The 17,413-nt window shown below is 35.4% G+C and overlaps 1 protein-coding gene across 1 annotated transcript in view; it reads right to left on the bottom strand.

The window, feature by feature from the left end:
• LOC125271224 (B-cell receptor CD22-like) overlaps positions 1-17,413 on the bottom strand; it is a 1,156,500-nt gene that overhangs the window by 1,011,533 nt on the left and 127,554 nt on the right. The gene's annotated exons all lie outside the window — the stretch shown is intronic.

Consider the following 17,413-nt stretch of genomic DNA (forward strand, 5'->3'; position numbering starts at 1 on the left):
GTCTAAATACTGAAAAATATACGTATGTGAACCACTTGAAGAATGTGTGAAAATGTGAATAATTTTAATAAAATAAGAGGGATCATACAAAATGCATGTTATTTTTTATTTAGTACTGTCCTGAGTAAGATATTTTATATAAAAGATGTTTGCATTTAGTTCACAAGACAAAAAAAAAAAAAAAGCTGAATTTATTAAAATATCTCCGTTCATAAGTATGTGAACCATTGGTTCTCAGTACTGTGTGTGGTTACCTGATGATTCACGACTGTTTGTGTGTTTTGTGATGGTTGTTCATGAGTCTCTTGTTTGTCCTGAGCAGTTAAACTGAGCTCTGTTCTTCGGAAAAATCCTCCAGATCCTGCAGATTCTTCAGTTTGCAAGCATCTTTTGCATATTTGAACCCTTTCCAGCAGTGACTGTATGATTTTGAGATCCATCCATCAACTATTAAAAAAGGTTCAAACATTCACTGATGCAACTCGAGGAAACACGATGCATTAAGAGTCGGGGGTGAAAACTTTTGAATTCAAATATCAAGGTAAATTGTACTTATTTTTTCTGCCGGGAAACATGCAAGTATCTTCTGTTGGTTCCGAAGGGCAGTACTAAATGAAAAACAACAGTATTTAAACAAAATAAGAAAAATTGTGACATCTTCATCCTGTTTAAAAGTTTTCACCCCCCAGCTCTTAATGCATCGTGTTTCCTTCTGGAGCATCAGTGAATGTTTGAAGCTTTTTTAATAGTTGTGTTTGAGTCTCTCAGTTGTCCTCCGTGTGAAAAGATGGATCTCAAAATCATTCAGTCACTGCTGGAAAGGGTTCAAATATGCAAAAATGCTTGAATACTGATGAATCTGCAGGAGCTGGAGGATTTTTCTGAAGAACAGAGCTCAGTTTAACTGCTCAGAACAAACAAGGGACTCAAGAACAGCCATCACAAAACACAAAAGCAGTCGTAGATCATCAGGTAACCACACACAGTATTAAGAATCAATGGTTCACATACTTATGAATGGGGTTATTTTAATAAATTCAGCTATTGTTTTGTCTTGTGAACTAAATGTAAACATATTTTATGTAAAATATCTTACTCAGGACAGTACTAAATAAAAAATAACATGCATTTTGTATGATCCCTCTTATTTTATTAAAATTATTCACATTTTCACAGATTCTACAAGTGTTTCACATACTTTTTCTTGCCACTGTACTTCATTAATTAAATGTGTATATTTAAATAATACATAAGGAATTGCCACTTTTCATGTTTGTCACGTGTGTTCTGTCTGTCATGTTCTTATCAGTTGCCATGGTGTTTGATTATGTTAATCCTTGTGATCTTGGCCACTTAAGAGCGCGTGCACGCGACAGGAAGTAAGTGCACAAGGCTGTCCCATGTTTAAAAAATGCCCAAGTAGAGTGCTCTTAGAGGGTCATGAAACCCCCCTGTTTTACCCTGGTTGTTCACACCTCTGAGTTTCAAAAAGTCTGTGAAAATGGGCGTGTAAAGCTCTGGAAAAGTGGGAGTGTAGAGGGGTGGAATAGTGGAGAGAACAACCAATGAAGCACAGACATAGAACACACTCATTATACAGAATAATGAATGTTAATATATGATAATGGAGAAATTGACAACAAACTCCCAAGCACAAGGGAGAAATGCGAAAGAATATTTAATAGGTCTAATAATAGGCTACTTTGATTATGTTTACGAGCACTGCACTCTCAAAATCAGTCTTTTGTCTATTAGAATAATCATGTCGTCGTGTTCAGATAGGCTACACCACTGTATCAGTGTCCAGTTTGCACATATATTTCATTTGAAGAAGAATTGATGAAATATGTGTGCAAAACTACATCGTGCTGGTTAATGTTTGGTGCAGGAGAATGTGTGAAATAAAAACTTTAAACACGGATACTTTATTCTGTATGAGCTATGATCCACGTGGCTAGTGTTGTTAAACACAACGCGGAGCTCCGTGTTGAAACCGATCATATGCGCGCTCCGCGTGTATAGCATAACAGTGATGACGTCAGATTTTGTGACGTTGCTCCGACTTTGCTTTTCAAACTGGAAGTTAGAAATCGCTCTGAAAAATGCAAAAATAACTAATGTTGATATGAGCCACACCCTGCTTCATTCGGAAATGCAATTTTTCTAGGCTACTTGTACCTCTTCTGCTTATAAAGAATAATAATGACAACACAACTGAAACTTAAAAGGAAAAAAACATTTATTGAAATAAGTGATTTATAAAGAATAATAATAACAACACAACTGTGATTTGAAGATAAACAGAAGTTAGCTGTTTATGAGGTACAGCTATCATAAAGAGATACCTTGGAGGAAGAAACATGTTCAATGACATGTTTGTGTGTAAACAAATGAAAAGAAGTTAGCTGTTTATGAAGTACAGCTGTTATGATAACTTGTATATATAGATATATAGATAACTTGTTTATGGGTAAACAGTGAAACAAAATGTTTGATAGCTGTTCATGTAAACAAAAAAGATTGATATCTGTTCATGTAAACAAAAAGGTTGATATCTGTTCATGTAAACAAAAAGGTTGATAACTGTTCATGTAAACAGAAAGACTGATAACTGTTCATGTAAATGAAAAGATGTGATCACATCAAAAGAATGTAGAAAGAAAAAAAGCCCAATAGCATATATATTAACCACTGAAGAATGACAGACAACTGGTATTGTAACATATTTATTAAAGCATATATTAACCATTAAAGAATGACAGACAACTGGTATTGTAACATCTTTATTAAGGCATGTATTAACTACTAAAGAATGGCAGACAACTGGTATTGTAATGCCTTTATTAAAGCATGTATTAATCACTTATGAAAGAATACAAAACAACTGGAAATGCATTTGTTAGTAACATGTTAGTAGATTAGAAAGGAAATAACATGTATTAGAAAGAAAGGCAGTCTTACCGTTGAAGGATGTCTTGATAAGAAGAGCAGGACGCAGCAGAGGAAAAGAGTCCAGAACAAAGAGGAGAGGCCTCTATATATAGACTCAGATAAGGGGAATTCCCAAAAAGATGACATCAAGTGGTCAGATAGTCTATAAAAGGCTGGACCATGAAGAGAGCAGGAGGGGCTGCTTCACACCTGAGGCTACACCTCCGACACCAGAACCAGCTGATGATGCCTCCATCGCTGATATTGCCTTGACTGAAGAACTTTTCAATACTTATACTTTATTTGATTACTTGTATAGAATGTTAGTAGAATATATATAATGTTAGTAGTATTAGTGTAATAAATAAATGAACTTATAACTTTATAACTAAACTCGGCCTCATGTGGCATTAATTTAAGTCGTTGAGCCTGAACAGACCACGGAGAAGTCTTCTGTCTGATTGTAAGTATTTTTTAAAATGCTTATAATTTAGGTCAAATTTGACTTTCTTACCTAACCTGAGAATAATAAAAATAAGGTAAAGGTGCTTAGAGACGCATCGCAAAACATGGCGCCCAACGTGGGGCTCGAGGCAGATTGATCGTCAGTTACTGGCCAGGACTGATGACCAAATTGCTTGACAGTTGGCTTAATACTCACTAGTGTGTTAAATATGTAGAGCATGAGATGAGAAATTACTGAGGAGAAAACTATATCCTGTAAGACCCAAAACAGAATACAGAATTCTAGGATGAATTATTAGGTTCGACCCAGAAAGGGTTGAGTGCGCACACAAAAGAGAATAAACAGCACAAGCTTAAGAAGCTGTAGAGTTTATTTAGCCAATAGATGTGAGATAAGATCTCAGTCTCTGAGAGGCTAGAATAGCAGAAGAGACAGGGCTTTCTGTCAGGAGAGGGACGCCTCACTAACAGAAAGCCAGACTCTTCATTCAGGTTAATGTGAGTATTATGCTTGAATGGGAGAAAAATTAGCTTTAAAAGTGAAATTATTGATTAAAGAATTTGAAATGAGTAAGCTGATCCTTTGGATCCCGTCCAGATAGGGTTAGAGAATAAGAAAAATACTTAAAAGTAAGTTAAAAGTGGATAATAGGATTTAAACGCTAAATATTTGAAAAATAAATGAAATGGTGAATGTAAGATAAATACAGTTTAACATGACAAATTGAGGAAAAATAAAAATATACTGTGTATTAGGAAGTTAAAAAGAGTTCAGGAAGAACAATAAGAGGCTATATTGTTAAAAGTATCACAAGATCAAAATAAGACATTGTAAATTAATCAGAATATAAGAAAGAGAAAAATAGAATGACCATGGGATACATCCATATTAGCCTGGAAAAAATGAGAAGAGTTTCAATAGATGTTTACCAAAGTAATAATGAAACGGGCAAGCCCGGGGCAGAAACAGTGAGATGTGTGAGTGTTTAAAGAGAAAGGGGCCTCAGATAAAAAGTGTGCGTAAACAGATTAGATCTAGGAGTGTGTGCACATTTAAATCCACGACACCACTCATATGTTTAAAAACTGTCTTTGACACGGAAAAGTGCTTGGAGTAACATCAGGGTCTAAACAAATGTATGCATTTTCCTTGTCAAAAGTACAACAGATCTTTTTGAAAATTAGGTAATAGCTTTCACTTTTGAAAGTGAGGCATACACATGTTTTTCATATGTGTGCATTCATTCTAAAAATGCACAGATGAAAAAAAGATCGTAAAGACAAAAATAGGACCTTATATTTATTCTAAAAATGAGGCCCATGGAATCTGTGTAAATCTCTGAGAGGAGTGACAGTGCAGATAAGATCTGTTTTCTGGTACCTGAGCTAAAGAAAAAGCCTATTATAAGAAAGGATTGCTGTGAGGAAGCTTTATCTGCAGAGCAAATTTGAATGTTTTGAAATGTTTAGAAATAAAAACCACACAAATAAAAGTAAATAATACTAAGAAGCAAATAGCAAATAAATACATTTAACTATTAACTGAAACAAGACAATTTGTAAAATTTGTAATTGATATGTGAAATTATGAATGTAACTGAAAGAAAATAAAACAGTAAATATGATAAAAAATGACAAATTAGAGAAAACAAAAGAACAAATGTAACAGATAGAAATGATAAGCAGGAAATAAGCAGCTAGGATAGTTGCGGCTCATCAGCAGCCTGTAAAATGCCTGCAGTGAGAAGAAGATTTACAACAGTCACTGTGAGACAGCTGTGGTAGTGAGAGTTTGAGTTACTCTTTATAGCATAGAGAGAGCAAACAATAGTGAATCACATTATAGGATATTAAAGTTAGCATTTATAGAATATTAAAAGAGGTTGACTAATTGTGATTGAATGGGAAAAACATAAATATATCTAGTTGAAAATAAAATGTGTAAAAAATGAAAGGGACTAAAATTAGATAAAGGCAAAAGGACTTGTTAATAAAAAATGACAAGAAAGTTGTCCCAAGAATAAATATAACTAGCAAAAAGAAAAGACTAATTAGATGCAGAGCATTATGCAGCTTGAGAAGTGATTTATAACTGAAATAAAGTGTACAGGACAATTGCAATTTAGAGAAGAATAAATGAACTGATGATAATACCCGAATAACAATAATACATTTTAGAACAAGTAGCCTAAAAACATTATTATTAATAAGGAAAAATAAAAGAAAAAAAGAGAAAGAGGACCTTTAAAATCTGTCTAAAATCTGAAAGAGAGGGGGAGAAGAGTCTCAGAGAGAAACAGATAAACCAGAGACATGAAGATTTACGATTACCCCAGACACTGGGAGTTTAGTGAGAGCAGAATAAGAGAACAGAAGGTCTAAAGAAATCAAATGACAAAATAAGAAAAAATTAAAGATATAGTAACTCGTTGGATTTAAAATACTGAATTGAAACAGAGAATGAGGGAACAAAAAATTATAGTCCTCTATTAAAAAAATGAGGTGAGGCATATGGAAAAAAAAAAAATAAATAAATAAATGAAACAAAACCCAACTCATTCCTGAATAAGAATTTAACTTGTAAGTGAATAAGAACTACAGGTTAATTAGCCTACATTACGTTGTACGAACATCTAAGAACAAGAATTATAAGAAATGTGGATAATGTTTTTGGACAGTGGTAATTTAACAGAAAGATAGTAAAACTGAGCTATAAGTGTTTAAAAACAAACAAGGACTCCAAAAAGGAAAATGAGCTGGATAAAATAATAACTAAAGGGAATTAAAATAAGTAATATGTGTTAAAGAATTAGTGGCATTAGATTATTGAAAAGATTAAGTAATAAATAAAAGCAGATCTGATGAAATACAGTAAAGCAGTCAAGTAATCTAGCCAGACAGCTTGATTATACGAGCCTCAGGGGAAGCAGACTAGAAATCAGAGTAAAAAAAAAACTTAAACATGTTAGTGTTAAAATTATAAGAGATAAACAAAATCAATAAGAAAACAAATAGGCGGTGAGGAAAACACGAAAATCAGAAATATGCTGATTAAGTGAGAAGGACTGAGAGAAAGTCCAACTATGATTGATGCTGGAGCATTACCTGAGATAAGATTATTAGAATAATATTACCACTTAAATTAAAGAAGAATTTAAGTAAACAAAATGAGTAATTGAATTACATGACCAAAGAAACATTAAAAAATAGTCATGGAGAAAGAGCGAGTCTAGGTCAGATCAGTTTTAATAAAGTAAGCTACACAAGCAAAAGATTTATGAGACAGTAACAGAGTGAATGGAAAAAGTCAAACAGGACTTTTAAAGTTGGATTAAACACAAAGGTAATAGAAAAAGACAGTGTCATAAGAAAAAAGTGCTGGAAAATAGCTACTAACATATTTGTTTAGAAAAATAAATAAAAATAAATAACAATTAAAATGACAGAAAAAAATCAAAATTATGAAACAGGTTAAGCTATGAAAAGGCTTTGATGGAAAATAAAAAAGGAGTTTAATAAAAAAACAAATGTAATCAAGAAAAAACAACTTAAAATAACGTAAAATTAATTACCATAGAAGTAATTAAAAGTAAAGTAAATGACATTATATATAAACGATACATGATGCAGACGTATGCAAAGACAAGCAACATATTAAGAAATATAAAAGAAAAAGGGATACAAATTTAAATTATAAATTGTGATGGATAAAAGGTTCAAAACTAATGGAAAATGAACAGATTAGACAATACAAAAATATTTTTATAAGCTAAGAAACATGTGACTCTTATTAAAGTACAATAGGAGGATTAGAGAAGTTCCAAAATATGAAAGCACATAAAACTAGGGAGGTTGATTACTAGAATTTAAAATTGAATAAAAGGTATGTTTTTACCAAATGCTATTAAGGAAAATAGGTGAGAATTAACTGCTTTCTCTATAAACAACAAAGAAAGATTGCCATAAGGACCTACAATGTGTCTGTAGGTGATAATACTTTATAGCAGGAATGATATTTAAAATAGCGTTTGTCAGTTTTAGTCAATGCAAAGACTATAAAGATAATGATAAAGAAGCTTGGAAAAGCAGAACTAAATATGAAGAATGATAAAAAATGAATTATTAACAAATGCGTGTGTATTTAGAGGATATTAAATACAGTATTTACACACTAAATTGGTGAGAGCATAAGCTGAATTAAAATCCCTTAAATGAAAAGGAGTTTTTGAGACAAAAAGACCAAAAAGAGACTTGGTTAATAAATTGAGTCAAAATAGCAAATTTAATAAAGTAATAGAATAAAACAAAAGATAAAGATATTTGTTAAAGAAACAGTAAATGGTACAGTTTACAACATTATGAAGAACAAGGATGAACCAAAAGCTCTAAAATACACATAAAACCAATTATGAAAGTACGTACATACCTGTTTGAATGCTGACTGAGATTGAGTTCTACTTGTAAACAGAGGAATAACAGCATTGATTTAAAGTTGTAATAAGCTCCAGGATAAAACTACGACATATGAATAACGTTATGGACATAAAAGATTAAAAGTCGAATAATAAACATTAAGGAAAATATTAAAACATTTTAAAAGATCATAATTCAAAATGAAGAGCAGAAGAAATTCTAAGGAAAGGTACTTTTTACGTGGTTAGAGGCATGCAGTGTTTGCTGAGGGAGTTAAAGCAGTAAGGTCAGAAGGTCAGGAGATAGAGCCACTCCGTGACAGTAACAGACGCAGCTCGCTGAGTGTGTGTGTGTGTGTTGTGAAAACACTTCAGGAATTAGTGTAGTATAATAAATAAATTAATCTAAATGAATTTAAATATAGATTATGTAAAAACCATTATTGACTAATGATTAATTTAGAAATGAAACAAAAAAGGTTGTGGTAACCATTGTGGTAGTATAGGGAACACATATAGACTATGACTTTTCCCTTAGTGAACTCCTGATTTACTGCTTGATTAGTAGTTAGTGAGGTATAGTTTAGCTATTGGGTAGAATTAAGGATGCAGAATAAGATCATGCAAAATAAGGCATTAATATGTGCTTAATAAGTTTTAATTAGCCATGGTTGTTGTAATATGCTTGTTAATAAGTAATTAGTTAAAAGACTTTAAAATAAAGTGTTATTAAAGTGTATATTAGAATGTAAATAAAAATTAAGAGGAAAAACTAATTAGAATAAGTAGAATAATTAAAAGTGCAGACTGATAATAAAGGTATATTGAAAAATAATGATACAATGGAAAAATTAGTTGAAGATTTTCAAATAATTGAGAATATATGAAATATATAATTTTTCCATTCAAAAGCTATATGATGGAGCATAAATATAATGTAAGAGTTATTGGTACAAAAAATTAAAAATAAATAAATAAATAAATAAATAGAAGGGTCATTATAAGATGTTATAAGACCGTTGAAAAAGAGCAGGAATAATGCTTATTGTTAGAGGACAAGCTAAAAACTATTAGCTGTAAAGAGAGAACAGGGTTCTGAATAAAATCTGAGAATTAGTGTCTCAGGATGTGAAATGAGTACTTTGGAAAATAATTTAATGTGAAATAAAGACTTAAATATAAGATAAATGTACTGAAATATTAACATGTAATAAAATATAAGCTATATGGAGCTATTTGGAAAAAAAATGGAAATATAAAATTAAGAAAGGATTTAATACAAATTAAAATGGAAATAAGGGATAAAACTTGTTAAATTAAACATGTTAAAATGAAAAAAAATAATAAAGAGAAATTTACATGAAAATGAGAGAAAATTAGAAAAAAAACAAATAACAGTTGTTGTGACTGACTGAACTGAGAAAGAATAAAACATCAAAATAAACAGGTATTATTTGCAGAGACTAATTAAAGGCAAAACGTTATAAAGATCAAACTTAAACAAATAAATAAATGAAATATAATACCTGTAGTATTAAGAGTCGTTCAAAAAACTCGTAAAAAATGACATATTTCTATGTGTGTGTGTGTTCGTCAGGAATGCGAAACAACACATGTCTTAGAAAGGGCCATAAATAATAGCCTAAGTGTCTTTCTGGACGGGGTACCCAATTGGATCTGTGAATATTAGGTATGAGAGAATATTCAATAAGATATGTCTATTGATAAATGATAGACAGAATTTGGGCATGGATTTAGTGATTTGATCAGCAGGAAATAATAATACGAAACTCAGGGCAATATGTAAACAGCTTGGTGATTCTGGTGTCGTTAAATTCATGTTAAATGATAAGATACAAGGCAAAACATTCTTTTTTTTTATTTTTTATTTTTTTTATTAACAGACAGACAGATGTACAGACTCTAATAGTGCAGTGACCAACAATCTAGTAGTTCCATAATTCTAGAAGTGAACAAAAAAGATGTAAATGTATAAGTGTGTGCGTATCTGTATCTGTATCTCTGTGTGTGTGTGTGTGTGTGTGTGTGTGTGTGTGTGTGTGTGTGTGTGTGTGTGTGTGTGTGTCCATTTATTATCATTGTCATCACCATTACCACCATCACTATTCTGGCATTAGTCAAGTTTTTTTTTTTTTTTTTTTTTTTTTTTTTTTGTCCGATGCAATGATTACCAATGTCACACCACTCTTCAATGAATCAATTAATTTCAGCTAGTGATATAATATAATATAATATAATATAATATAATATAATATAATATAATATAATATAATATAATATAATATAATATAATATAATATAATATAATTCTCCCCCCTGCATCTTTTCGGTACCTATGTTCTTTTTTTTTTTTTTTTTTTTTTTTTTGTATGTGTAGGGGATCTACATAATTTTATTTGAAAGAGACTTTTATTTTGATTTTTGCCATGGGCGCCGCCATGACATGCGCGCGAAGAGTGAAGAGAGAACGGTGAGACGGTGAAATGAGCTGTGACGCACTGAAGAAAAATGCGTTGATATTTCGGGTAGTTTATAGTGTCAAAGTTATGTTCAGACCCGTGACACTCCATCAGATATTAATCGTTCATTATTTGCAGATGATGGAGCGTTATGGAAACGGGGAAGGAATGTTGATCATATAAGGAAAAGGATACAAGAGTCAGTTAATATGGTAGAAAAATGGTCATACTTGTGGGGTTTTAAATTCTCAGTGGAAAAAACAAAATCAATTATATTCACTAGAAAGAAAAAAGACAGTAATGGAATGGAGGTTAAATTGTATGGACAAATAATTGAGCAAGTTAAAGTGTTTAAATTTTTAGGGTTGTGGTTTGACTCTAAATTAAACTGAAATGAACATATCAATAAAATACTCAGTAAATGTAAGAAAGTGGTAAATGTTATGAGATGTCTGTCAGGATCTGAATGGGGAGCAAGTAGAGAGGCATTGAAAAATGTATATACAGCATTAATAAGGTCAGTATTGCATTATGGAAGCTTGGTGTATTGATCAGCGGCTAAAACATCCTTAAAGAAATTAGAAATAATGAATTCTCAAGCTCTGAGACTATGTTGTGGTGCGATTAAATCAACTTCCGTTGATGCTCTACATGTGGAAATGGGAGAAATGCCACTATGCCTTCGAAGGGTACAGCTTATGATGAACTACTGGGTAAACTTAAAAGGACAGTCAGAAGGGAAAAATCCAGCTAGTAAGGTACTTATCCCTTGCTGGGAAAGTGAGAGAGCGAAAAGTAAGTGTTTTGCCTGGATCTCAGGAACTATAGCAAGGGAAATGAGGTTAAATCAAGAAGTTTATATTCCTACAGTACCAATAACGGTAACGCCTCCGTGGATATTTCCTCAAGTGTTTGTCGACTTGTATTTACTGGAAAATTATCATTTATTCAAAGACATAGGAAATCTAGCAGCGGTGGTAGAGGACAGAATTCACACAGTATACCAGAATTATGTAGCAATATATACAGATGGATCTAAAGACCCTACGGGGAGAACATCATATGCATTTACTATACCATCCCTACAGATATCTAATAATAGGAGAACAACAGATCATCTGGCAGTTTATACAGTCGAGTTAGTAGCAATTGTGTCAGCCCTGAATTGGATAGAACTAGCCAATATAAGCAAAGTTATTGTGTGTTCAGACTCAAGTTCAGCATTGATGTCAATACAATCATTTTCATCCCAGAGTAGGCAAGATATAATTAATGAAATATATGAAACACTTTTTAGAATTCATAATTGGAACATAGAGATTATATTTTTGTGGGTACCAGCACATAGGGGGGTTAAAGGAAATGAGATAGCAGATTCACTAGCAAAGGAAGCAATTAAACAGGAAAATGTAATGGAGATTTTATTAAGCAGAACAGAAATAAAGGCAATGATTAAAAGCAAAATCACTAACAAATGGCAAGATAAATGGAATCAGGGAACTACAGGCAGACACCTTTACAACATCCAGAACGAGGTGGGAAAGATGAGGAGGACAGGACGAAGCACGAAGGAAGGGAATGTAATATCAAGATTGAGACTGGGTCACACAAGACTAAATAGTACGTTGCACCTTATGGGGAAACATCCAACAGCGCTGTGTGAATGTGGTCAGGGAATAGAAACAGTTGAGCATGTATTAATTCACTGTCAGAAATATGCCACAGAAAGGAAATATTTAGAAGGACATCACAGCAGATAGAAATAAAACAAATTCTCAGTCAAACAGGAAATTATAATTCATTAATTGTATTCTTGAAGGAAACAGGGCTGATAAATAGGTTGTAAAGGTTTTTTTTTTTTTTTTTTTTTTTTTTTTTTATATATATGTATATATGTGTATGTGTATATATGTATATTTGGTTTATTTATTTCATTTAACATTAATATGTGTTTAGCAGAGGGTAAGAATTCTGGTCCACACTCCAGTATAGTAGGTGGCGGTAATACACCAATAACGTTGGCTGTCACCCGCCATAAAACAAGAAGAAGAAGAAGAAGAAGACCCGTGACACGCATTACAGATGCATGATGTTATTTTCAAAGTCTCCGTTCGCGTTAACGAGTTTGTTATAGATCATGACGCAACAAGTTTTCCGTCGTGTCTATGTGTGTGTGTGAAGTTGAAAAGGCCTACTAACAGTTAACAAGTGATTCGCTGTAGGAGTTGAATACCCTCGCGTTTTCTTTGAGTTTAAATACAGTTTTTGTTTCATTTGTTCAAACGAACTTGAAACAGTGAACGCTGCTATGGCTCGTGTGAAAAGGGTTCGTTGAGTCGTCGGATAGGGCCGTGTGTTGTTCGTCTTCTCAATACGCTTCCATCAGCTGGGATTGCGGCCTCGTTGGATCAAGCTGCTGTCGTCAGGATCGCGGGTACAATCGCTGTGGGTTATTGAGTGAAGAGACATTACCCTGCCATCCGTTGGACACCATTCAACACCTCGTCCATTAACTAAGAGTGGTGATGTACATTATTTTCTTCGTTTTCTTCTGAACTCTGGTAAGCAAACCATCGTTTTCTTTCCGTGAGTGAACAGAACTGAACTGTTGAATCGCACAATTATCATTAATTGGAATTGTGAATAGTGGATTTACCTGCAAAGGGATTCATATACTTTCTTCTGTGCGCATTCTTGAACTTTTTGATTCGTGAACTCAGGAATGGACAGAGTATAACTTTTCCTTTTTTTTTTTTGCTCTGGATTTTTGAACTTTTCATGCCGAATTGGAGTGAATTTAAGTGAACTTTTGAATTCAAGTGAACTTTAAAATTGAACTTTATTTGAAGGGGAGTGTAACTTGAATGTATGTGAACATCTTCAGTGTGTTTAAAAAGGAACACTGTTATTTGATATTGAACTGAAATTGACACACACATATTTGTTGATTTTCATTTTCTTTATTTGTTTTTGTATTGATTGAAATTGAGATTTGACTGAACTTGAAATTTGTTTCTCTCCTGCTGAAAAAAAAACAAAGAAACAAAGAACAATAACAATTCAGAAAACGAATGCAATTCAGTTAGTAAATAAATATATTTGTTAGTTAAGCTGAAACTGTTGTTAATTTTGAGTCACTTATACTAAGGAGTGGGGGCGTCTTACCTGTCCTGTTAGATCTGGGGAGGGTGGGTTTTGCAGACGAAAAAACCTTACTTACTTTCTGAGTTTTTGCATACATACACTACTTCAGGTGGTTGCCGTGTAACCAATAAATCCTGAAGCCCACCTCACCACATCTTGAGCATTATATATTGCAACACGATAGGCATCACACACACAACTGACAGTTTAGTTGTACAAAGACTAAAAGCAATGGGTGGGAGGACCAAGATCCTGTTGCTCACTCAGTCTTCCTTAGATAAGTGTTTAGCGTTCCCCCCACAAGGCGGTGGCATATTCCCCTCCGCCACATAATGGCGTCACGAACAGGATCAACCAGCGAGTATTCCAATTAAGTGCAAGTTCCTGATCTTTGATTCAACGCAATGGCTGAATTGGAAGACTTAAAGAGACAGTTTGCAGAGATGCAAAGACGGTTCGGTGAGCAGGCTGGAATGTTAGAGCAGGCCAGAGCCGAACAGAGAGAAGCGCTTTCCCTTGCTAAAGCTGTTATTGATCAACAGGCTGCTACCCAAAGAGCACCATCTACTGTTTACATCCCAAGAGACCGTAAACTCCCAGAATTCAGTGGAGTGATGAGTTGAGTGTAGAGGAATGGATAAGTTCAATGAAGTCTGCATTTAAGGTGATGAAAATTCCAGAAGAAGACAAAATAGAGTTTGTTAAGCAGTATTTAAAAGATGAGGCTAAGATGACAGTCAAGTTTATGCTCAATGGAAATGAGAGGTCAGTGGATGAGATCTTTGATGCTTTAGACCAGACTTATGGAGACAAACTTCCCATTGGCAGCAGACTGAAAGAGTTTTACGACCGCAAGCAAATGCCTGGAGAAACCATCCGCTCTTATGCTTACGACTTGCAGGAGAAGCTGAGTATTATTCAAAACCGTGAACCATCCAGAGTTCCTGATGCTGATGGTGTACTGAAAGAACAGCTTGTGTTAGGCCTCAAGGATGACTCGCTACGACGTGAAATGAAGAGGAGGGTAAAAACTGAGAGGGACCTGACATTTATCCAGCTTATGCAGGAAGCTATTACTTGGTCGGAAGAAGAAGAGGTGCAAGTTCCAAGCAATCTGAGAAGCAGTACTCGTTCCCGAGGTGTCGTCCAAGCTACCACTGCGTCGGACAGTTCAACTCCTCTCATGTTGAAGAAGCTTCATGAAGCTATTCAGCGGATAGCTGCCAGACAAGAAGAACTGTTTCAGATGGTAAATAACAAAGAGAAAGTGAAACCTCAAGAGAAGGAGGGCAAGACAAAGAGTGCACCTTTAAAAGATAGCGAAGGAAGATACATCTGCTATACGTGTGGTAAGCCAGGACACACTAGCCGACGTTGTCCTCAGAACAGAGAGAATTCAAGTGGAGTGCAACCTCTGAAACACAAAGTGGAGGTGGAAAAAGCAGCTGATCAAGTTACCTCAGTACCAGCATGCCCAGGTCCATCTGTGATCAGAAGCCACACTGTAGACTGTGATGCAGGGAATGTTTCCAAGGCTCTCTGTGAAAGTGCTTTTGGTGATTGTCTTACTATTGAGCTGAGAATTGCTGGTATAAGAACTGTTTGCCTCCTGGACACAGGGTCGGAAGTGACTACTATCACAGAGTCGCATTTTAAGAATCACTTCGGAGAAGTCTGCCAACTGGGTTCGACTGACAGCGGCAAATGGCTTAGACATTCCCATCGTAGGATGTTTGGAAGCAGACATTGAGTGCATGGGGAAGACGTTGCATGGAAAGTGTGTGTTCGTGATCAAAGAGAGCAATCACAATGGGACTGAGCTGAAAGGATTACCTGGCATTGTTGGAATGAATGTGTTGAGTGACCTTAGAGATCTATTTATGGCCACTGAAGGTATGAAGAAGATGGACAGGTATACCCAAGGTGTTGAAGCAAAAGTTCAACGAGTGTTAGCTAACATTAATACGCAGACTGAGGCATTGAGCTGTGGAGACTAGATTGGTTTTGTGAAAGTAGCTGGGAAGCAAGCAATCACTATTCCTCCTTTCAGTGAGCGTGTTTTGGAAGGCCGCTGTAGAATACCACCAAAAGTGAGCTGCCAAGTGTTGGTTGAGGCCTCATCTGAAGTCAGCTTGCCCAAGAGTGTTCTGATTGCTAATGTGCTCGCCAAAACAGATGATGGTAAAGTCCCAGTTAGAGTGTTGAATTCTAGTGAGAAAGCTGTAAAGCTTATGCCGCAATGTAGGATAGCAACACTGTGTAAGCCGCAAGAAGTTGTTCCAAAAGTACTTGTTGAGTTTGAGGAGAAGGAAGGAGCTCTGCATGTTAAAGCTGTGCAGCAACAGCAAGTGAAAGTGGAGGACATCACCATGGAGCAGTTACCTGTTACAGTGCAAACAAATCTTGAAGATCTTACAGAAGCTCAATGTGGAAAACTCCGAGATCTATTGACAAAGCACAGTGATGTGTTTTCAAAGAATGACAGTGACTTTGGTTATACAACATCTGTCACACACAATGTCCCTACAGGAGATGCTCCTCCTATTAAGCAAGGACATCGTAGAATTCCACCCCAGGTGTTTCAGGAAGTAAAAAGACATGTTCGAGAATTGGTGTCTCAAGGTATTCACAGAGAAAGCTGCAGTCTATGGGCATCTCCAGCTGTAATTGTGATTAAGAAGGATGGCAGTGTGAGATTTTGTTGCGATTATAGAAGGCTGAATAAAGTGACTTGCAAAGATGCTTACCCCCTTCCGCGTGTCGAGGAGTCGCTTGACGCCTTGGGAAATGCGCAGCTGTTCTCCACGCTTGATCTTACTTCAGGGTATTTCCAAGTGGCCATGAGTGAGGAAGATAGAGCAAAGACAGCCGTCACCACTCCCTTTGGCCTATTTGAATGGACGAGGATGCCGTTCGGACTTTGCAACGCTCCTGCAACTTTTCAACGTCTGATGGGAGTGGTGCTCTGTGATTTGACGTTTGACATTCTGCTCATCTACCTTGATGATATCATTGTCTTTTCGAAGGATTTCGATAGCCATTGTCAAAGGCTGGAAATTGTGTTCAACCGGTTGAGACAACATGGATTGAAATTAAAACCTAGCAAGTGCTTCCTTTTGAAACCTGAAGTTAAATTCTTGGGTCATCTAATTTCCTCCAAGGGAATACAGGTGGATGGAGAGAAAACTCGGGCATTGGAAACCTGGCCTGTACCCAAGAATGTGAAGGAGTTGAGGCAAGTCCTTGGATTCATGAGTTACTACAGGAGGTTTGTTCCTGGTTTTGCTCAGTTAGCCCGACCACTTCATGCTTTGGTTGGAAAAGGAGGAAAGATAAAAATGTAAGAACCTTTTAACTGGTCGACTGAGTGTCAGACTGCACTTGACAATCTCAAGCAGTGTTTAATGTGTCCGCCAGTCCTCGCATATCCAGACTTTAGCCAGCCTTTCGTACTCACAACTGACGGGAGCCTGCATGGTCTTGGGGCCGTTTTGAGTCAACGACAAGGAGGATCTGAGCGTGTGATCGCCTATGCGAGTCGGGGTCTTCGTGGGTCAGAGAAGAATGATCAAAATTACAGTGCTTTCAAGCTAGAGCTGCTTGCTCTAAAATGGGCAGTGACAGAAAAGTTTAAAGAATATTTGATCTACTCCAAGTTTTCTGTGGTCACTGATCATAACCCTTTGCGCTACTTGGAGACAGCAAATCTAGGAGCTGTTGAGCAGCGGTGGATTGCTCAGCTGGCAGAGTTTGATTTTGAAGTCTACTATAAGCCAGGACGACAAAACACAAACGCAGATGTGTTGTCAAGGATTCCATCTAGTGAGGAGCCTGAGCAAGAGGACTCTGCTAAAGACTTCATTAAGATGAACTCTGATGAAGTGCGCACATGCTTATGGCCAGTCTCTGAAAAGCAGCAGAAAGTACAAGCATCAGTCCAGGTATCTGTGACAAGAAAGGTCCCTGGATATAGTTGGAGTG

The sequence above is a fragment of the Megalobrama amblycephala genome, linkage group LG7, assembly GCF_018812025.1.
Source record: "Megalobrama amblycephala isolate DHTTF-2021 linkage group LG7, ASM1881202v1, whole genome shotgun sequence".
In the NCBI taxonomy this organism is placed as follows: domain Eukaryota; kingdom Metazoa; phylum Chordata; class Actinopteri; order Cypriniformes; family Xenocyprididae; genus Megalobrama; species Megalobrama amblycephala.